Raw genomic sequence first — 23,556 nt, forward strand, 5'->3', positions numbered from 1 at the left:
AAGGCCTTCCTGCAGTCTAGGAAAACGCAATCTACCCAACCCTCTCTCTCATGTCTTACTTCTGTTACCTTGCCATAAAACTCCAGGAGGTTTGTGATACAAGATTTGCCTTCCATGAACCCATGCTGGTTTTCTTTTACAATCTTGCTCCATTCCAGGTGTTCCACCACTCTTCTCCTGATAATCTTCTCCATGACTTTGCACACAATATATGTCAGAGACACAGGTCTGTAGTTTAGTGCCTCATTCCTGTTTCCTTTCTTAAATATGGGTACTACATTTGCTGTCTTCCATTTCTCAGGTAGTTGCCCAGTTTCAAGGGATCTGTTGAAGATTGTGGTTAGGGGCACACACAGCATCTCTGCTTCTTCTCTAAGGACCCACGGGGAGATGTTGTCCAGTTCCATCGCCTTTGAGGTATCAAGGTCACTTAGCAGCTTCTTCACCTCCTCCTCGGTTGTTCGTATGTCATCCAACACGTGTTGGTATATTCCCTCTTGATGTTCCCTTCTGTGCTGTCTTCCCACAGCCCTTCCTGTCTCTACTGTAAAAACTTCCTTAAATCTCCTGTTTAGCTCCTCACATACCTCTTGATCATTTCTTGTGTCTTCTCCACCTTCTGTCCTCAGTCTGATCATCTGGTCTTTGACTGTTGTCTTCCTCCTGATGTGGCTATACAACAGTTTCGGGTCAGTCTTCATTTTCGATGCTATGTTATTTTCATACTGTTGCTGGGCCTCCCTCCTTACCTGTGCATACTCGTTCCTGGCTCTGCGACTGATCTCCCTATTTTCGTGTGTTCTCTGCCTTCTGTACTTTTTCCATTCTCTATTGCACTTTGTTTTTGCCTCCTTACACCGTCGGGTGAACCAGGGGCTTGTTCTGGTCTTCCCGTTGTTACTGTTGCCCTTGGGAATGAACCTTTCCACTGCCTCCTTGCATTTTGTTGCTACATATTCCATCATTTCATTTACTGGCTTTCCTGCCAGTTCTCTGTCCCACTGGACCTCCCGCAGGAAGTTCTTCAACCCTATGTAGTCCCCTCTTTTATAGTCAGGCTTTTCCCATTCTACTCCTGTTATTCTCTCCACTTGCAGCTCTACTATGTATTCAAAGCACAGAACCACGTGGTCACTAGCTCCTAGGGGACTCTCATACTTGATGTCCTCAATGTCTGAGCTGCCCAGGGTGAACACAAGGTCCAATCTTGCTGGTTCATCCTCCCCTCTCACTCTGGTAGTGTCCTTAACATGTTGGTGCATGAGGTTTTCCAGCACCACATCCAACATCTTGGCTCTCCATGTTTTGGGACCCCCATGTGGCTCCAGGTTTTCCCAGTCAATCTCCCTGTGGTTGAAATCCCTCATAACCACTAACTTTGCTCTGCTGGAGTGAGCTCTTCTTGCCACCTCAGCAAGTGTGTCCACCATTGCTCTGTTGCTCTCTTCATATTCCTCTCTTGGCCTCCTGCAGTTCTGTGGTGGATTGTACATCACTGCAATGACCACCCAGACTGAAGTGCACCTATGTAGTCCCTTTCTCCTGTCTCGTCTATGCCTCCCATTTTCTCGAATTTCCATCGTTTTTTTAAGAGCAGAGCAACCCCTCTTCCCCCCCTGCCCCTTCTATCTTTCCTCATGATCTGGTATCCTGGTGGGAAGATTGCATCTGTTATTGTCTCCGTGAGTTTTGTTTCTGTAACTGCTATGATGTCTGGGGACTTCTCATTGATTCTTTCTTGCCATTCCTAATATTTATTCATTAATCCATCCGCATTTGTGTACCAAACCTTCAACTTCTGTTCTAACACTGTAACTGTGGTCCTGGGGGAATACTGGGGTTGGGAGAGCAGGAGCCCTGGTGGGGGCCTGTGGGGAGTTGCAGTGGAGGTGGAGGAAGAGCTCCCATAGGGGGTTGCTGTAGGGGTAGGGTTCGTGGTGCAGGGGGTGGAAACAGAGGGATCAGTGTGTGATGGTTGGTTTGGATTGTTCAGTTGCCTTGGGGGTGTCGTGGCTGGAGTCCTTCTGCAGGTGTTTCTGGGGGGTGTGCTTGTCCTTCCACCTGTTCCTGGGTTATTCTGCTCTCCTTTTTCATTTCCTCCCGTTCCTCCTTTCGTTTTTGCACTCTCTCTTTCAGTATCATCCTTTCCTCCTGTGTTCTGTCTCGATCGAGGTACACACTCATGAACTCCTGTTTGCCTCTCAGCCATGCTTTCTCCTGCAGGATCATGGTTCAAGTTGATTCTGCCTTGAAAATTACTTTGAGAGGCTATCCTTGTGGGTGTGTGTGTGTGTGTGTGTGTGTGTGTGTGTGTGTGTGTGTGTGTGTGTGTGTGTACTCACCTAGTTGAGGTTGCGGGGGTCGAGTCCGAGCTCCTGGCCCCTGTGTGTGTGTATATGTGTGTGTGTATGCGTGTGTGTGTATATGTGTGTGTGTGTGTACTCGCCTAGTAAGGGTGTGTGTGTGTATGTGTGTATGTATGTGTGTGTGTGTGTGTGTGTTTTTGTGTGTGTACTCACCTATTTGTGGTTGCAGGGGTCGAGTCCTAGCTCCTGTGTGTGTGTGTGTGTGTGTGTGTGTGTGTGTGTGTATTCGCCTAGTAGAGGTGTGTGTATGTGTGTATATGTGTGTGTATGTGTGTGTGTTCGTGTTTGGCGGAAATTGGTACTAGGGTCTAAAGCTTCTATAAGTGTCTACCCTTGTGTGTGTGTGTGTGTGTATGTGTGTGAGGGAGAGATGGTTAGGGGGGGGTAGGGGAGGGGTTGTTGTGGTTGAAAGATCTGTTATGCCTCTCTGTCGTGTAGGCTCATATTTAGTCCCAGTTGTCTTTCCTAGTAATGCTACTCTCTCCACTTATTGCCCTTTCTGGATTTAAGTATCAGTTACTGCTGGTTATTATCCTATTCCTTGCTCACATTGAGAGAGGACTTCCTAGCTTCCTAAGTATTCATACTGCTAATAGCTACCGGTAGTAATACTATGTTACCCCTACGTCACCTCTCGCTAGTCTGCTCTACACCTCACACTCTAGTCAACACTATCTTCACCTTATCTATGCTATTTCTACCCTAATTCTGGTAATAGCTTGCAGGAGTGAGTGACCAGTATCTAACAGTGATGCAGAGACCAGAATCTGACAACTTGCAACCACAGTAGGTGAGCAATACCTGCGCTGGCAGCAGTGCGGTGACAGGTTGCCAGATGCTGATGACGAAGTCGTCGTACATAGGCCTTCTATCACTATTTTGGAGATCCTTCACCCGTGATGTTTATAACCATATATGCTCATACATCCCACGTTCCTCACGTGATACACTTCGCATTATATATACTTCACTTTATTTGAATAATGGCATGCCACTTGTTGTGACGTCACTGCTTCAGCAGGCCTACTCTGCCACTTTCCCTTATTATACGTTTTATTTTTGCTTTCTCCTTTTGCTTATTAACGTATTCCCTCTCACTGTATGGTGCCCCACATTTCATTTGTTATCCAAACGCTGGTAATTCTTGAACACCCGCTTCCACACTCACTTTGATCTTTGTATGTTTGAATCTGTGTGGCAACAGGTGCCTACTAGCCACTAACGGTTTGGCACTTTGAAATATTAATGATTTCAGGCTTTCTCTCGACTTTCTTTTAACTAATAACTTTAGTTATCACTTGTAGGATTGTTCACTGACGTTGTCACTACCACTGAATACTGTTAGCAGTTACTGCACTCCTTAAAAACACTAAGGTTCTTGGAGCCTTGTGCACCCACGTGCCCCGTGCGCTCATGTGGGTGTATGACCCACTTAATATTTGTATTTATTACTCATTACAATTGTGACTGGGTGTGGATGTATCAGTGGTTCATTACTTTGTAATTTGTTCATGACTGTAACCATGTATGGGAGTGAGGCTGATTCATTACCTTTGTAACTTGCTATGATTGTGACCAGATCTACCTGGAGTTCATAACTTTGGGGTCCAGTCCCTGGACCCATTATGTACCTCTGTAATCTTTTGACTACCACCCACAGGATGGGTATGGGGTGCATAATAAAGATATTAAACTAACTAACCATACAGTGGCTTCATCAGTCTTATATAAAGCAGGAAGGTATAAGGAGAGGAGAAGTTTGAAGTAATCAGTCCCTGAGCCTGGAGTTGATGTGTTCAGTCCATTATCATGGGATCTTGGTACAAAGAATTCTTCAAAACTTGTCCAATCTTTGGGCGAAGACCTACTTAGACTAATGGATGGTTCCTCTATGACCCCGCCTCCTCCTGCTTCGCCTCACCTGACTACAGCATATAAGCCATGTCTACGGCCCTGTGCAGTACTTTCTACGAGACTGATTGGCTGAACACATCAACTCCAGGGTGAGGGACTGATTACCTCAAACTCCTCCTCTCTTTATACCTTCCTGCTTTGTATAAGATTGATGAAGTCACTGTGTGGCGAAACGTTTCTTCAATAATGATTCCCATACGTTGCATAAGTGTCTCAATTATTCAACTTGTCGGTTTTCAAAACCATTCATCACTTCTATCAGACACTGCATCATCATGGGATCTTGATACAAAGAATTCTTCAAAATTTGTCCAATCTTCGGACGAAGACCTACTTAGACTAGTGGATGGTACCACTATGACCCCGCCTCCTGCTTCGCCTCTCCTGACTACAGTATATAAGCCACTGCTACGGCCCTGTGCTGTACTTTCTACAGGAATCATGGACTCCAGGCTGAGGGATTGATTACCTCAAACTCCTCCTCTCCTTATACCTTCCTGTTTGTATAAGACTGATGAAGCCACTGTGTGGCGAAACGTTTCTTCAGTATTAGGCATCTTTGGTGCATACAGCGTTGTTTGGTAAGGCACAGGAATTTACATCAGTGTTAAATGACACTGATTTCAGTAATTATCAGGTGGTGAAGACCACGGTTCTTGGTGCTTATCAATGTATTCCTGCCAAGTACAGAAAGGAGTTCAAGCTAGGCAAACAACAGCTGGGTCAGTCCTTTGTTGACTTTGTAAGACAGCAGACCAAAGCTTTTTCCAGTTGGTACAAGGCAAGTGGTGTCGCAAATTTCGACGAGTTGGTTCAATTAATATTGGTGGATAACCTGCTGGAGTCTGTTGGACCAGAGGTTCGAGTCTTTCTGCTGGATCACGTGTTGACCACTACATTGGAGGCAGCCAGGTTGGCTGATACTTTTGAAACCAACTGCTCCTTGTCCGAGTGGTCCAATCTCTCAATTCAACAGCCTGGCATGAGCAGAGACCGTCAATGCAAAGTTCCTGATTGGAGAATGAAGTGCCAGCAGGAAGGAGAGCGAGGATGTCAGCCAACTAAGTCACCTGGTGAGCCATGCTACTCAACTTATGGTCAACCTGGTGAGCGACAAACCACTCAACATGGTGTATTTAGACAACAGTACCCAGAGCGACACTAGCCACAACGTCAGCAAGGAGCTTAGGTCAAGAATGTCATTTGCTTTCTTTGTAATAAATCAGGCTACATTCGTCCGAACTGCCCAAATAAACCCCAACCATCAGGGAAAATTTATAATGCTATGTCTCTGAAAGAAGTAGACACAGGGATGGCCCCTCATTTTACTACAATAGTCAAATATCTCTTCAGGAAAATTCAAAGAAAACTGAAGTCACAACCTTTAGGGATACTGGAGCATACTGCTCACTTATAAGAGAGGGAGTACTTCCCCTTTCTCAGCACACCTCATTACAATCCTAAATTCTTTTAGAAGCATTTGAAGGAGTAGTGTTTTCTGTCCCCTTGCAAAAAATATATGTACAGTGCAGTTATTACACTGGATATTTGATTGTAGGTGTACCTGATGGATTTCCTATGAAAGATGCAGTGTTATTACTGGGTAATAACTTTAACACTTCCAGTATGTGTCCAGAACCAATAATGATTAATTCTTCTCCTATGTTGGCCATAACTTGGACAAAATTCCAAGGGATCTCTGATGAGAATTCTAACCTATCCTTGGACGATTTTGATCTCGGAATAGCCAATTTGCTTTACGAGGAATGCTGGCCAGGGTCTCGTAAATTTAGTGGACAGATCCAGATCAAGCCTTCCTATTCCAGAGTTGCAGGATTGCTAGATGTCTCTGTGTCCATGCCCGAGGGACTGTCCTTTCGAGAGGAACAACAAAAAGACCCACCCTGAGAGGGCTCAGGATTAGGCTCCCACCTCCCATTGGCAACTGTTCCACCATAGCACCATATAATGGGACCGCCTTTCCTCTCAACCATCCAGCTCTTAGATAGAGCTCAGCTTTATTTGCGACATAAAGCCAAACTCTAAACTCAGAGTGAGACAGCAGACAGTAGGGCTAACATATGTCCAAGACACGGGCGGATGGTAGCCCGTGTCCCCTCACTAAAAAAAAACCCACACAAGGGGAGGAAAAAAAAGAGCTTAAACTGGTCACCACAGGTCCTTAACACATCCTAACCTGAAATACTCTTGATAATGTATCTGCCAACTTATTTTCTTTGCCGGCAATGTGTAATATTTTGAGAGAATAGGGTTGCAGTCGTAGGTGCCATCTCATGAGCCTTGTATTGTGGTTCTTTATGGCTTGGAGATATACTAGAGAGTTGTGGTCATTATAGACAGAGACTACCTGCGAAGTCTGACCCACGTAAACATCGAAGTGCTCCAAAGCCAGTACCAGCGCGAGGGCTTCTTTTTCGATAGTAGAGTAAGCCCTCTGGTGCTGCTGGAACTTTGACGAGTAGAATGCTACAAGATGCAACCCCTCGTCCCCGTTTTGCAACAGTACTGCCCCAACCCCAGTCTCACAAGCATCAACCTGTAATGAGAAAGGTTTGGAGAAGTCTGGAGGCAAAGAATGGGTGCAGTACACAAAAATCTTTTTGCTTTCGTGAAAGCATTTTGACATTCTGGGGTCCAGTTAAAGGGAACTTTGTGACTGGTAAGAGAGGTAAGAGGGGCTACAATATCTGAAATTTTTTTACAGAATTTTCTGTAAAAACCTATCATGCCTAGAAAACGTTGAAGAGATTTCCTATCATGGGGAATTGGGTAATCTTTAATGGAAATAACTTTAGCAAATCTAAGAGCAACTTTACCACTACCTACTTCATGGCCCAGAAAAGTAACAGTGGCCTGGCCAAGGGAAGACTTAGATAAATTAACAGTTAAATGGGAACTCTGAAAGGACTCAAAGAGAGCCTTAAGCCTATATAGGTGTTGATCCCAAGTATCAGACACCAATACGATGTCATCTAAGTAAGTTGCTGTACCTTCAAGTCCTTTAATAGCCTGATGGATAAGTTTCTGGAATGAAGAGGGGAAGTTTTTCATTCCAAAGGGGGTAACTGTATATTGATAATGACCTCCTGGAATTACGAAGGCAGAGATTTCCTTTGCCTTATCTGTCAGAGGTACCTGATAGTAACCTTTAAGTAGATCTAACTTTGACACAAAAGTAGCCTTACCCACAAAGTCGATTATGTCATCCAGACGAGGAAGAGGGTAAGCATCTGTGATTGAAACCTCGTTCACCTCACGGTAGTCTGTACACATACGAAAACGTCCATCAGCTTTTTTAACAAGGATGCACGGTGAAGCCTATGGACTAGATGACTCCTCCACTATCCCATGCTCTAACAGAAATTCAACCTTCTGCTTAAGTAGCTTCTGTTTTTCAGGATTAGTTCTGTAGGGGAGAGTTTAATAGGTTTAGAGTTTCCCACATCTATGTCATGATAACCTAACGTTCATTTTTTCGGCACATCCGAAAAAATATCAGGGTATGACTGTAGAAGCGCAGTTAAACTTGTTGCTCGAGTTTCAGATAGCCCCACCGTTAAAGGGCTAGGGTCCTTGAGGAGGACAGAGTTTGGAAGTTTGACATTAATTTCAGAAATAGAGTGCAAAGAGTCAGAGTCGTCCTCAGAGGTATAGGACAAAGTCATTACTGGGACTTTATCAGGCGTATGAAAAGATTTTAATTGATTAATGTGGTAAGTTTTAGTTTTTGAGGTCTTACCAAGGGGAGATACCACATAATTTACATCAGATAATTTACTTACAATTTGCATAGGTCCCATAAATCTAGCTTTCAAGGTGTGGCCAGGTATAGGTTCCAGTACCAACACCTTGTCTCCTGGACTGAAGGAACGGAATTGTGCATTTCTGTCATACCTCTGTTTCATCTTGTTTTGAGCTGCCTTTAGGTTAGCCTTGGCTAACTGACGTGCCACCTGCAACCTTGAAGACGGGTTGTAGAGTGTTGAGCTAAATTCTTCTCCCATCCATCCTTCTTTGAGCACCTGAATAGGACCTCGTACATTGTGCCCAAAGATCAGCTCAAACGGACTGTACCCGGCAGACACCTGCATAGTTTCTCTTATTGTAAACAGCAACAAAGGTAGTGATTCATCCCAGTCTGTAGGAAAATGCATACAATAAGGTCTCATCATGGTTTTTAACGTCTGATGGAATCTTTCCAAGGCACCTTGGGAATGAGGATGATAGGTCGTGGATAAGTTGAGGATTATCCCTAACCTAGTTAATGCTCCCCTAAATGCTTTGACAGTGAAGTTAGTACCTTGATCACTTTGAATAGATTTAGGAATGCCAAAACAAGAAATAAATCTGGTTAAAGCCTTGAGAATGGCTTCAGTATTAATAATAAGCATGGGAATTGCTTCTTTGTATCTAGTTACTCTATCCATATTGGTAAATAAGCACTGATTTCCAGACCTTGACTTAGGTAGTGAACCTACACAATCTATAATTAATTCTGCAAAAGATTCTCCGTCAGCAGGTATAGGCTGGAGAGGTGCAGGTTTAATGGAATGTCCAGGTTTCCCTACTTGCTGACATTCTCGGCAACACCGGATATGATTCTTCACATCCTGCCTTAATTTTGGCCAATAAAATTCTTTATTGGCCAAAATTATATAATGCTTTAGTAATTCTAGGTGACCTCTTAATGAAGTATTATGAGCTATATTCAATATTTCAGGTCTAAACTTTGTTGGAACCACTAACCTGTCTGACAGTTGCCGGCCCTCTATCTCCTTATCAGTCTCAGTGCAGATCAAATAGTCGTTTTTAAGTTTTTACTTGACCGGATGATCCGAAAAGTATTTACCCATGGCTGCCTGAAAAGCGAAATCCAAAGAAGGGTCCTTTCGTTGTTCCTCTCAGAAGGACAGTCCCTCGGGCATGGAAACAGAGATATCTGGCAATCCTGCAACCCTTGAATAGGAAGGCTTGATCTGGGTCTGTTCACTTAATTTACGAGGCTCTGGCAAGTTTTCATCGTAAAACAAATTGGCTATTCCGAGATCAGAGTCGTCCAAAGATAGGTCAGCATTCTCGCCAGACAACCCTTGGGATGCTGCCCGAGTTATGGCCAACACCGGAGAAGAATTAATCATTATGGGTTCAGGACATACACTAGAAGTGGTAATGTTATTACCCAGTAATAACATGACATCTTTCATAGGGAATCCTTCGGATACACCCACAGTCAAGTATCCTGTGTAATATTTGCACAGTACTTAAATTCTATGCAAGGGGACAGAAAAGATCTCTCCTCTGAATGCTTCCGGCAAAACGTAGGTGTTCAGAAAGAGGAAGTACTCCCTCTTATAAGTGAGCAATATGCTCCAGTATCTCTATAGGTTTTGACTTCAGTTGTTTTTGAGTCTTCCTGAAGGGAAATACGACTCTTACAGTAATAAGGAGCCATTCGTTTCTCTACTTTCAGGGACATGTTACTAGGGACACTAGATTTTCCCTATAGGTTGGGGTTTGTGGGGGCAGTTGGGACGGATGTGACCTACTTTATTACAGATGAAGCAGACGACAGGCTTGCCCTTAACTCTCTGCTGACGTTGCAACCGGTGTCGCTCTGGATACTGTTGTTGAGTTGCACCATATTGAGTGGATTGTCTCTCACCAGCTGGACCATAAGTTGAGTAGCATGGCTCACCAGGTGACTAGTTGGCTGACGTAGACGTTCTCCTTCCGGCTGGCACTTCATCCTCCAACATTGATGATCTCGGCTATTGCCAGACAGTTGAAAAGAGAGATGGGACCGCTCGGACAAGGAATGGTTGGTTTCGAAGGTATCAGCCAACTTGGCTGCCTCCAATGCAGTGGTTAAGTCATGATCCTCCAGAAAGACTAACCTCTGGGCCCACAAACTCCAGCAGGTTATCGACTAGGACAAACTGCACGAGATCATCGAAGGTAGCAACACCACTTGCTTTATACCAGCTGGTAAAAGCTTTGGTCTGCTGTCGCACAAAATCCACCAGGAATTGACCAAGCTGTCGTCTGCCTAACTTGAATGACTTCCTATACTTAGCTGGGATGCATTGATATGCTCCCAGAACTGAGGTCTTCACTTTATAATCGGAAAATTCAGTGTCATTTAACACTGACGTAAATTCCTGTGCCTTAGCAAATAACGCTGTGTGAACCAATGACTCCCAGTGCTGTTCCGGCCACTTCAAGGCTCAAGCCTGATTTTCGAAAGTTTTGAAAAGTTGTTCTGGTTCTGCCTCACTGAAGCGGTGAACAAGCTGTACTGCTTTGTGTAAACTAAAGTCATTTACAACTTGTGAAAACTGCCTTCTTTCTTTTTCCCTATCAAACTCTTCCTAGGCATATGCTCTGTTCCTTAGTCTGCTCAAGATTGATTTTCGCCAACTCAAGTGCAAACGCAGCTGATTCGCCTTCAGACAACCCTGTTGCACAAGACTGACGATTTTGCTCTGTTGATGTATCATTTTCCTCCTGCGAGAACATCGGGGTTTTATTCCTGGCTCCCGTAAAGGGAAGAGTCTGATGTGCCATCTCCTCTTCTCGAAGTTTGATACTTATAAGAGTACGAAGCTGCACAGCTGTGAGAGTGCATTCATAATCAATGCCAATGGAACTAGCAATTTGCCAACAACGATGTAGGGAAAATTTAGGCAGGTTCACCAACGTGTATTCTGACACCAGACGTCTGACTCGTCTAGGTGACATACTCCAACGTATAAGTTATTTGCTATGCATAGTACAACTGTAAAATACTGGTACCCCAATGTAACACGTTATTTGCAAGACACGCTTAGCTATGCACGGTACGACTGTAGAATACGCACATACACTGCCAAGGCTGATACACAATAGCAAAGCAAGATTGACCATAGCGAAGAGAGCATACCGAACAAGCTAGTAGCGAGCTGTCAGCGATCATACAATAGCAAGGCTGACCATAGCAAGGCAATTGACACGCAAACTTTGTGAAGCATTGGCAAAGCTAATGCAGTGTCAGACAGAAAGCTACACAATGTTCCTGCTTCCAGCGTCACCCTAGGCTCAACTCGTGCTCTAAGTCCAGCTCCAGATCCTGGACAGGCTCCTATATTACATCCCAGGAATCCAAAGGCCTGTTATCCTGGGTGTAAAGAGAGCAAAATAAACACAGCAGAAAAACTTTTGACATATTATCCTTCGCCAAGTAAGAACAGAATCATGTACACTATGTACACTATGTACAACAATAGGTATTAGTGCACTCCACGGTAAGCAAGGCAGAATAAAAGCCACTAGAGAGCAGATCGTGCTTCAGCCAGCTCTAGAATGGGAATGGCAATGGCAGACAGGTGTGTGGTACCCACAACACCTCTGGGATTGCCAAAACCATCTTCTCATTGCCTGGAACCTGGGTACTGACCGAACGACGGGGCCTCATCATACGACCCTAGTACTGGTTCGCTGGTTGGGGGAGATAGCCTTTCAATGATGGTGTGTACATGCGCCGAATAAAGGTTACGTACTCTCTCATGCCACAGTGGTTATGGTGGTGCTGATTGTTGTGGTGGTGGTTGTTGTGGTGATTGTGGTTGTTGTGGTGGTGTTGTGGTGGTGTTGTTGTGGTGGTGGTTGTTGCTGTGGTGGTGGTTGTGATTGTCGTGGTTGTGATTGTTTTGATTGTTGTTATTTTGGTGGTAATTGTGGTGGTGGGGTTGTGGTCTTGGGGTTGTGGTGGTGGTTGTTGTTGTGGTGATTGTTGCGGTGGTGGATACTTGGTGGTGGTGATTGTGTTGGTGGTGATCGTTGTGGTAGTGGTGTTGATTGTGCTGATGGTGGTCGTTGTGGTGGTGGTGAGGGTGGTTGTGTTGGTGGTGGAGGATGTTGTTTTTGTGGTGGTAGTGGTAGTTGTTTTGATTGGGGTGGAAGATGTTGTGGTGGTGGTTATGGTTGCTGTGGTGGTTGTTTTGATGATTGGTGTTTTGATGGTGGTTACTGTGGTAATAGTGGTTGTTTTTGTGGTGTTGGTTGTGGTGGTGATTTTGTGGTGGTGGGGGTTGTGGTGGTTGTGGTTGTTGTTGTGGTGGTGGTGTTTGTTGTGGTGGTATTGTTGGTTCTTGTGGCGGTTGTTGTAAAGGTGATGGTAGTTGTTGTCGGGGTGGTAGTAGTTATTGTGATGGTGGAGGTGGTTGTTGCTGTGGTGTTGGCAGTAATCGCTGTGATGGTGGTTGTTTGGGTGGTAGATATTGTGGTGGTGGTGGTTGTGGTGATGGTTGTGGTGGTGATTCGTGTATTAAGGTTGGTGGTAGTTGTGGTGGTGGTTGTTTGGGTGGTAGATATTGTGGTGGTGGTGGTTGTGGTGATAGTTGTGGTGGTGATTCGTGTATTAAGGTTGGTGGTAGTTGTGGTGGTGGTTGTTTGGGTGTTAGATATTGTGGTGGTGGTGGTTGTGGTGATGGTTGTGGTGGTACTGCTGGAGGCGGTGATTCGTGTATTAAGGTTGGTGGTAGTTGTGGTGGTGGTAGTAGTGGTGGTGGTAGTTGTGGTGGTGGTAGTTGTGGTGGTGGTAGTTGTGATGGTGGTAGTGCTGGTGGTAGTTGTAGTAATGGTAGTTGTGGTAGCGGTGGTGGTAGCTGTGGTGGTGGTGATTCGTGTGGTAGGGGTGGTGGTAGTTGTCGTGATGGTAGTTACGGTGGTGGTAGCTGTGGTGGTTGTAGTTGTGGTGGTGGTAGTTGTGTTGGTGGTAGTTGTGGTGGTGGTAGTTGTAGTGGTGGTTGTTGTGGTGGTGGTAGTTGTGGTGGTGGTAGTTGTGGTGGTGGTAGTGCTGGTGGTAGTTGTGGTGGTGGTAGTTGTGGTAGCGGTGGTGGTAGCTGTAGTGGTTGTGATTCGTGTGGTAGGGGTGGTGGTAGTTGTGGCGGTGGTAGTTGTGGTGGTGGTAGCTGTGGTGGTGGTAGCTGTGGTGGTGGTAGTTGTGGTGGTGGTAGTTGTGGTGGTGGTAGTTGTGGTGATGGTTGTTGTGGTGGTGGTAGTTGTGGTGGTGGTAGTTGTGGTGGTGGTAGCTGTGGTGGTGGTGGTGATTCGTGTGGTAGGGGTTGTGGTAGTCGTGGTGGTGGTAGTTGCGGTGGTGGTAGTTGCGGTGGTGGTAGTTATGGTGGTGGTAATTGTGGTGGCGGTGGTAGTTGTGGTGTTGGTAGCTGTGGTGGTGGTAGTTGTGGTGGTGGTAGTTGTGGTGGTGATGGTGGTAGCTGTGGTGGTGGTTGGTGTAGTTGTGATGGTTGTTTTGGTGGTGGTGGTTGTGGTGGTCGTTGTTGCGGTGATAGTGATTGTTGTGGTTCTGGTGATGGTGTTCGTTGTGGTTGTGATGATTGTTGTTGTGGAAGTGGTGGTTGTTGTGATTGTGATGGTTGTTGTGGCGATGGTGGTTCTTGTGGTTGTGATGGGTATTGTTGTGGAGATGGTGGTTTCTGTGGTTGTGGTGGTTCTTGTGGTGATGGTGGTTGTTGTGATTGTGATGATTGCTGTGGAAGTGGTGGCTGTTGTGGCTGTGGTGGTTGTTGTGGCTGTGGTGGTTGTTGTGGTTGTGGTGGTAGTTGTTGTGTAGATGGTGGTTGCTGTGGTGATGTTGCTTGTTGTGGTTGTGATGGTTGTTGCTGTGGCGGTAGTTGTTGTTGTGGTTGTGTTGGTTGTTGTAGTTGTGTAGGTGGTTGTTGTTGTGGTGATGGTGGTTGTTGTGGTGGTTGCTGTGGAGGTGGTGGTTGCTGTGGTTGTGGTGATGGGGTTGTTGTAGTTGTGGTGATGGTGGTTGTTGTGGTTGTGGTGATGGTGGCTGTTGTGGTTGTGGTGATGGTGGTTGTTGTAGTTGTGGTGATGGTGGCTGTTGTGGATGTGGTGATGGGGTTGGTGTAGTTGTGGTAATGGTGGTTGTTGTGGTTGTCGTTATGGTGGTTGTTGTGGTTGTGGTGATGGTGGCTGTTGTGGTTGTGGTGATGGTGGTTGTTGTGGTTGTGGTGATGGTGGTTGTTGTGTAGGTGGTGGTTGTTGGGGTGATGGTGGTTGTTGTGGTTGTGGTGGTTGCTGTGGAGGTGGTGGTTGTTGTGGTTATGGTGATGGTGGTTGTTGCGGTTGTGGAGATGGTGGTTGTTGCGGTTGTGGTGATGGTGGTTGTTGTGGTTATTGTGATGGTGGTTGTTGTGGTTGTGGTGATGGTGGTTGTTGTGGAGGTGGTGGTTGCTGTGCTTGTGGTGATGGGGGTTGTTGTGGAAGTGGTGATGGTGGGTGGTGGTGGTTGTGGTGATGGGGGTTGTTGTGGAAGTGGTGATGGTTGTAGTGATGGGGGTTGTTGTGGAAGTGGTGATGGTGGGTGGTGGTGGTTGTGGTGATGTTGGTTGTTGTGGAAGTGGTGATGGTTGTGGTGATGGGGGCTGTTGTGGAAGGGGTGATGGTGGTTGTTGTGGTTGTGGTGATGGTGGTTGTTGCGGTTGTGGTGATGGTGGTTGTTGTGGTTGTGGTGATTGAGGTTGTTTTGGTTGGAGTGATGGTGGCTGTTGTGGTTGTGGTGATGGGGTTGTTGTGGTTGTGGTGATGGGGTTGTTGTGGTTGTGGTGATGGTGGTTGTTGCGGTTGTGGTGATGGTGGTTGTTGTGGTTGTGGTGATGGTGGTTGTTGTCATTGTGGTGATGGTGGTTGTTGTGGAGGTGGTGGTTGTTGTGGTTGTGGTGATGGGGGTTGTTGTGGATGTGGTGATGGTGGTTGTTGTGGTTGTGGTGATGGGGGTTATTGTGGAGGTGGTGATGGTGGTTGTTGTGGTGATGGTGGTTGTTGCGGTTGTGGTGATTGTGGTTGTTGTGGTTGTGGTGATGGGGTTGTTTTGGTTGGGGTGATGGTGGTTGTTGTGGCTGTGGTGATGGGGGTTGTTGTGGAGTTGGTGATGGGGTCGTTTTGGTTGTGGTGATGGTGATTGTTGTGGTTGTGGTGATGATTGTTGTTGTTGTTGTGGTGATGGTGGTTGTTGTGGTTGTGGTGATGGTGATTGTTGTGGTTGTCGTGATGGTGGTTGATGTGGTTGTGGTGATGGTGGTTGTTGTGGTTGTGGTGATGGTGATTGTTGTGGTTGTCGTGATGGTGGTTGATGTGGTTGTGGTGATGGTGGTTGTTGTGGCTGTAGTGATGGTGGTTGATGTGGAGGTGGTGATTGTTGTGATTATGGTGATGGAGGTTGTTGTGGGGTGGTGGTATTTGTGAGGCTGGTTGTTGTTGTTGTTGTTGTTGTTGTTTTGGTTGTTGTGGTTTTGGGGCTCGTGCTGTTGTGGCTGTTGTTATGGAGTTGTTGTTGTTGTTGTGGTGGTGGTTGTTGTGGGGTTGGTAGTTGTTGGGGTGCTATTGGTTGTTGTTGTTGTTGTGGGAGTTTGGTAATTGTTATTGTGGCGGTTGTTGTTGTTATAGTGGTGGTGTTGCTGGTGGTTGTGGAAGTTTGGTAATGGTTGTTGTTGTGGTTGTTGTTGTTATAATGATGGTTGTTGTTGTTGTGGTGTTGGTAGTGATTATTGTGTTAGTGGTGGTCGTTGTTGTGGCGGTGATTGTGGTTGTTGTGATAGGGGTGGTGGTTGTTGTGGTGGCGATGGTTGTTGTTGTGGTGGTAGGGGTAGCTGTTGTGATAGGGGTGGTAGTTGTGGTGCTTGTTATTGTGGTAGTGGTAGTTGTCGCTGTGGTTGTTGCTGTTGTGGTGTTGGTGGGTTTTTTTGTGGATGAGGTGGTTGTGGCGGTGGTTGGGTTGTGGGTGGTACGTGTCATCAACCAGTCTGGTTGACTTTGCTTTCTTTTTCTCTGACATCTTATAGTCTCATTTTACCGGCCACTTTCAATAAGGCTCAATTTAACGGTGTAGTTCGCTACTGCCATATTGAATGTTTTTCCAGTGAACTGGCTGGTTCCCCTGACTAGCGCCAGCGAGGTGAACCTGGCCTGGCTGCCATCACCGGACAAACACTGTTCTTGTTAATGAATTTGCATCTTGTTGTTACCGGAGGCTGTGTGCAGATAAGTAAATGTGCTAGAAGGTTTATTTGGTCAGGCAAAGACAACAGGCAGGCGAGTCATGTCTGCGAGTCATGTCTGCGGGAGTGAATGAAGTGAAGAGTATTGACCCAGATCGCGTTGGCGGCGGCGCCGTTGGTCCCTACGTGGGGTGGCGGCGGTGGCGGTGGCGGCGGCGGCACACCGTAGCTGGGTGGCCACAGTGTACTCTTGGCTCTCGCTAGACTCGGGTGTTGTCATAACTCATCACATCACTCACCGTACACACTCCAGTACTGCCATTAGGCCGTCCAGCTGGTCCTAGTTAAGTTGTAGCAGGTGGTGCACATCAAGACCCTGCTTGAGACTCTCCTGCTGGAAGCTCAACACAGTCGTAACAACACAACGTAAGTTATCAGCACTCACACTAGCACTTCCTCCATCCACTCTTATGTGAGTGCATCCTTTTTCACCCATTATCATCTTTCTTTAAAGACCTAATATGTCGGTCTAACAATAAAGTATACTACTTTATAATATAATTTCACTTAATTATCAGTCGTCGTATATTATATATATATATATATATATATATATATATATATATATATATATATATATATATATATATATATATATATATATATATATATATATATATATATATATATATATATATATATATATATATATATATATATATATATATATATATATATATATATATATATATATTTGTCCTTTCGGTGACTAGCAAAAAGTTATATTAAATAGTGTTTGTCCATCGAGTGAAGAGTTTTATACTTAAGAAATACAAATTACATAGCTGTGTTGACTGGCCATCAGGGAGGGGCTGAGGGAGACGTGATATTTGTCTGTGGTTCCGTAGTCTGCAGCAGCACCTTCAACTGCTCTTCCTGTGCGAAGAAGGTTAAAGTTCCGGCTGGTGCTTTTTAATTATCTCCAGCTGGCTGTCCCTGACCCATCATGTGCCTCTATAATCTTTCGACTACTACCCACAGCTTGGGTATGAGATGCACAATATAAATATTGAACTGAACTACCGAAGCTGTTCTTGGCTGCTTTTTGACACGCAAGCCTCAACTTCTGTGAACTTCCTCAACTTCTGTGAACTTCCATGAACATACTGTACGTGGCGCTCAAACTATGGCCAGGAGCTCTGGTATAGATCCTAGATCCCCAGACCATGACCATTAGTGACAGTGCAGATGCCCAGATCATGTCCAGGAGTGCTGGTACAGACACCCAGACCGTGCCCAAGAGTGCTGGTAGAGATGCCCAGACCATGCCCAGAACTGCTGGTGCAGATGCCCACACTATGCCCAGGAGTGCTGGTACAGATCCCCAGACCATGACTATTAGTGACAGTGCAGATGCCCAGATCATGCCCAGGAGTGCTGGTACAGACAACCAGATCATGCCCAGGAGTGTTGGTACAGACACCCACACAATGCCCAGAAGTACTGGTACAGATGCTCCACACCATGCCCAGGAATGCTGGTACAGACACCCAGACCATGCCCAGGAGTGCTGGTACAGATGCCTACACCATGCCCAGGAGTGCTAGTACAGACATCCAGACCGTGCCCAGGAGTGCTGGTACAGATCTCCAGACCATAACCATTAGTGACAGTGCAGATGCCCAGATCATGCCCAGGAGTTCTGGTACAAATGCCCCACACCATGCCCAGGAATGCTGGTACAGACACCCAGACCGTGCCCAGGAGTGCTGGTACAGACACCCAGACCATGCCCAGGAGTGCTGGTACAGACACCCAGACCATGCTCAGGAGTGCTGGTACAGATGCCCAGATCATGCCCATGAGTGCTGGTACAGATGCCCACACCATGCCCAGGAGTGCTGGTACAGACACCCAGACCATGCCCAGGAGTGCTGGTACAGACACCCAGATCATGCCCAGGAGTTCTGATACAGATGCCTACACCATGCCCAGGAGTGCTGGTACAGACACCCAGACCGTGCCCAGGAGTGCTGGTACAGATGCCCAGACCATGCCCAGGAGTGCTGTTACAGGTGTCCAGACCATGCCCAGGAGTGCTGGTACAGACACCCACACCATGCCCAGGAGTACTGGTACAGATACCCTACACCATGCCCAGGAATGCTGGTACAGACACCCAGACCGTGCCCAGGAGTGCTGGTACAGACACCCAGACCATGCCCAGGAGTGCTGGTACAGACACCCAGACCGTGCCCAGGAATGCTGGTACAGAAGCCCAGACCATGCCCAGGAGTGCTGTTACAGGTGCCCAGACCATGCCCAGGAGTGCTGGTACAGACACCCAGACCGTGCCCAGGAGTGCTGGTACAGATGCCCAGACCATGCCCAGGAGTGCTGTTACAGATGCCCACACCATGCTCAGGAGTGCTGGTACAGACACCCAGACCATGCCCAGGAGTGCTGGTACAGACACCCAGATCATGCCCAGGAGTGCTGATACAGATGCCTACACCATGCCCAGGAGTGCTGGTACAGACACCCAGACCGTGCCCAGGAGTGCTGGTACAGATGCCCTGACCATGCCCAGAAGTGCTGTTACAGGTGTCCAGACCATGCCCAGGAGTGCTGGTACAGACACCCCACTCCATGCCCAGGAGTACTGGTACAGATACCCTACACCATGCCCAGGAATGCTGGTACAGACACCCAGACCGTGCCCAGGAGTGCTGGTACAGACACCCAGACCATGCCCAGGAGTGCTGGTACAGACACCCAGACCGTGCCCAGGAGTGCTGGTACAGAAGCCCAGACCATGCCCTGGAGTGCTGTTACAGGTGCCCAGATCATGCCCTGGAGTGCTGTTACAGGTGCCCAGACCATGCCCAGGAGTGCTGGTACAGACACCCAGACCGTGCCCAGGAGTGCTGGTACAGACACCCAGACCGTGCCCAGGAGTGCTGGTACAGATGCCCAGACCGTGCCCAGGAGTGCTGATACAGATGCCCACACCATGCCCAGGAGTGCTGGTACAGACACCCAGACCGTGCCCAGGAGTGCTGGTGCAGATGCCCAGACCATGCCCAGGAGTGCTGTTACAGGTGCCCAGACCATGCCCAGGAGTGCTGGTACAGACACCAAGACCGTGCCCAGGAGTGCTGGTACAGATGGCCAGACCGTGCCCAGGAGTGCTGATACAGATGCCTGCACCATGCCCAGGAGTGCTGGTACAGACACCCAGACCGTGCCGAGGAGTGCTGGTATAGATGCCCAGACCATGCCCAGGAGTGTTGGAACAGATGCCCAGACCATGCCCAGGAGTGCTGATACAGATGCCCAGACCATGCCCAGGAGTGCTGGTACAGACACCCAGACCGTGCCCAGGAGTGCTGGTACAGATGACCACACCATGCCCAGGAGTACTTGTACAGATGCCCACACCATTCCCAGGAGTGCTGGTACAGACACGCAGACCATGCCCAGGAGTGCTGGTACAGGCACCCAGACCGTGCCAAGGAGTGCTGGTATAGACACCCAGACCGTGCCCAGGAGTGCTGGTACAGACACCCAGACCGTGCCCAGGAGTGCTGGTACAGATTCCCAGATCGTGCCCAGGAGTGCTGATACAGATGCCCACACCATGCCCAGGAGTGCTGGTACAGACACCCAGACCGTGCCCAGGAGTGCTGGTATAGATGCCCACACCATGCCCACGAGTGTTGGAACAGATGCCCAGACCATGCCCAGGAGTGCTGATACAGATGCTCAGACTATGCCCAGGAGTGCTGGTACAGATGCCCAGACCATGCCCAGGAGTGCTGTTACAGATGCCCACACCATGCCCAGGAGTGCTGGTACAGACACCCAGACCATGCCCAGAAGTGCTGATACAGATGCCTACACCACGCCCAGGAGTGCTGGTTCAGACACCCAGACCGTGCCCAGGAGTGCTGGTACAGATGCCCTGACCATGCCCAGAAGTGCTGTTACAGGTGTCCAGACCATGCCCAGGAGTGCTGGTACAGACACCCCACACCATGCCCAGGAGTACTGGTACAGATACCCTACACCATGCCCAGGAATGCTGGTACAGACACCCAGACCGTGCCCAGGAGTGCTGGTACAGACACCCAGACCATGCCCAGGAGTGCTGGTACAGACACCCAGACCGTGCCCAGGAGTGCTGGTGCAGAAGCCCAGACCATGCCCTGGAGTGCTGTTACAGGTGCCCAGATCATGCCCTGGAGTGCTGTTACAGGTGCCCAGACCATGCCCAGGAGTGCTTGTACAGACACCCAGACCGTGCCCAGGAGTGCTGGTACAGACACCCAGACCGTGCCCAGGAGTGCTGGTGCAGATGCCCAGACCGTGCCCAGGAGTGCTGATACAGATGCCCACACCATGCCCAGGAGTGCTGGTACAGACACCCAGACCGTGCCCAGGAGTGCTGGTACAGATGCCCAGACCATGCCCAGGAGTGCTGTTACAGGTGCCCAGACCATGCCCAGGAGTGCTGGTACAGACACCCAGACCGTGCCCAGGAGTGCTGGTACAGACACCCAGACCGTGCCCAGGAGTGCTGGTACAGATGGCCAGACCGTGCCCAGGAGTGCTGATACAGATGCCTACACCATGCCCAGGAGTGCTGGTACAGACACCCAGACCGTGCCCAGGAGTGCTGGTACAGATGCCCAGACCATGCCCAGGAGTGTTGGAACAGATGCTCAGACCATGCCCAGGAGTGCTGATACAGATGCCCAGACCATGCCCAGGAGTGCTGGTACAGACACCCAGACCGTGCCCAGGAGTGCTGGTACAGATGACCACACCATGCCCAGGAGTACTTGTACAGATGCCCACACCATTCCCAGGAGTGCTGGTACAGATGCCCAGACCATGCCCAGGAGTGCTGTTACAGGTGCCTAGACCATGCCCGGGAGTGCTGGTATAGACACCCAGACCGTACCCAGTAGTGCTGGTACAGACACCCAGACCGTGCCCAGGAGTGCTGGTACAGATTCCCAGACCGTGCCCAGGAGTGCTGATACAAATGCCCACACCATGCCCAGGAGTGCTGGTACAGACACCCAGACCGTGCCCAGGAGTGCTGGTATAGATGCCCACACCATGCCCACGAGTGTTGGAACAGATGCCCAGACCATGCCCAGGAGTGCTGATACAGATGCCCAGACCATGCCCAGGAGTGCTGGTACAGACACCAGGACCGTGCCCAGGAGTGCTGATACAGATGACCACACCATGCCCAGGAGTACTTGTACAGATGCCCACACCATGCCCAGGAGTGCTTGAACAGATGCCCACACCATGCCCAGGAATGCTGGTACAGATGCTCAGACCATTTTCTCGACACCTGGAGCAAATGCCCGAACTGTGTCTTGGAGTCGTCGTGCAGATGACTGAGCTGTGTCCCAGAGAGCTGCTGCAGATACCCGCGCTGTTCCCGAGCCCTAGTGTACATTCCTGGATCATGTACTCGGACCTTAGGGAAAATGCCTGGGTCATATTTCAGAGTCCAGAAGCAGATGGCCAGACTATTTTCTCTAATCCTGACAAGAGCTGCCGAGACTGGCTTCCCTTGTCTTGGTCTCAAACCTTTCACTGTCGTCTTTTTCTATCTGACACCTCTCAGAAGAAAACTAAGGAATGGGAGGGGTTTGAACCTAGAGCAATTGTGTCGTAAAACTCCAGGCTAGTACGTAAGCCACTGGCCCAGTTGGCTACAATAAGATTTATCTAACTAGAATAGTTTATACATCATTGGGAAGTTAGCATGGACCCCAGAGAGGTCAGCTGGCCGAGTGGCTTTCGCACTGGCCTGGAGTTTTAAGACTCGCTTGCTCTTGGTTCAAACCCTGCCCTTTCCGTGGTTTGTTTGCAATCGTGTTAATACGATTTCGTGAGTCTTCTCTCAGACTTATAAGGGACCATATCTTCATGAGTGGTGTGACACTTAGTTCTATGATGAACCCAGAAGAACTCTGCGTCTTTTCCAGTTTTCTTAAACGTTTGGAATGAATATTCAGTTGTAATCCATTAGTGGCCTCATACGTGGTGTATGTTGTTAGTTCGATGGAATCCATCTTCAGGTTACTGAAGGCTTATATTTACCAGTGTTGCATTTAATGCTTTTCTATATTTTTAGCATTTTCATGAAATTTTAATTTCTCCATTAAATCGTAGATAAATAAGCTTTAAAAACAGAGAGAAAGTTAATTATTAGGGAGCATTAAACGATCTGTGAGAACAATTGTTTTGGAGAGCTTATTGTTAACGTGGGAGAGATTGTTGTAGAAGAGGTAGTTGGTAAGGTAGAAAAGCTGAAACATGATAATGGGGGGACAAGGACTGCCTCTCATTGGTAATAAATATATGAGATGTAATGTAGTACACTAGCTAGCACTTTGCTAGATTATATACGGTAGGTACTGATGGATACAAAGTTGATAGAAGACTTCTGGATGTGTATGTTTATAGAGCAGCTATAGTTACCTCAGAACAATATTTAATTGTAGCTAGAGTAAGAACAAGGGGAAAAGGTGTTAGCGGCTATTACGAACAAAGACGTAGAATGACTTGTGCATATTGTCGTAATGGGACCAACAGTGGAGCAATCAAAAGACAGCAGAAGATATATGACTTTCATTTCCTTCCCCAGATAAGCAAGCAGGTATTTACAATATGTACACTAACCATGGTATGGGCAGGGGTCGAATTCGTGGCGAGTTCAATCCCCGCCCGTACCGTTGGCAATCGTGTCACATTACGATTTCGTGAGTCAATATGTATACTATTTACAGTATGTACAATATTTACAATATGAATAGTAATGTAAGAGCAAGTGTACAACACGGTGATCAAAGGAGGCAAAGTGCAAGAGCCAGACAAGACACTGTGGAAGGCCAGACAAGTCTTTCAAAACTCGTGTCACAAGTGGACCACATTGCTTCACAGCATTGGCGGGCTTGTCTGTGATTTGCTGATGAACCGAAGCACTGATATAACGACTAGGCCCTAATTGATCGTTAAATCCGTAGCACCTGGTTCGCTGGTCGGGAGGCAGCCTATGTGGGAGTGTGACATACACCGAATAAAGTGTAACGTACTCATAGCATGCCACAATGGCTAAAAGAAAAGTGAAACTGAATGAATTAAAGAATGAGGTATAAACGACTGAATGAATTAAAGAATGAGATATGAAAGCAGATAACGAGAAAATCGATCAGGTATGATGG

At 47.6% G+C, this 23,556-nt stretch overlaps 1 protein-coding gene across 1 annotated transcript in view; it reads left to right on the top strand.

Moving 5' to 3' along the window:
* Positions 1–16,558: 16,558 nt before the first annotated feature.
* Positions 16,559–23,556, top strand: part of LOC138852525 (vesicle-fusing ATPase 1-like) — a 541,754-nt gene continuing 534,756 nt past the window's right edge. Inside the window, exon 1 of the mRNA XM_070083830.1 lies at positions 16,559–16,729. The gene's annotated coding sequence lies outside the window, so the exon portion shown is untranslated. The remainder of the gene's footprint in view (positions 16,730–23,556) is intronic.

Source organism: Cherax quadricarinatus, chromosome 10 (genome assembly GCF_038502225.1).
Source record: "Cherax quadricarinatus isolate ZL_2023a chromosome 10, ASM3850222v1, whole genome shotgun sequence".
NCBI classification, from domain to species: Eukaryota; Metazoa; Arthropoda; class Malacostraca; order Decapoda; family Parastacidae; genus Cherax; species Cherax quadricarinatus.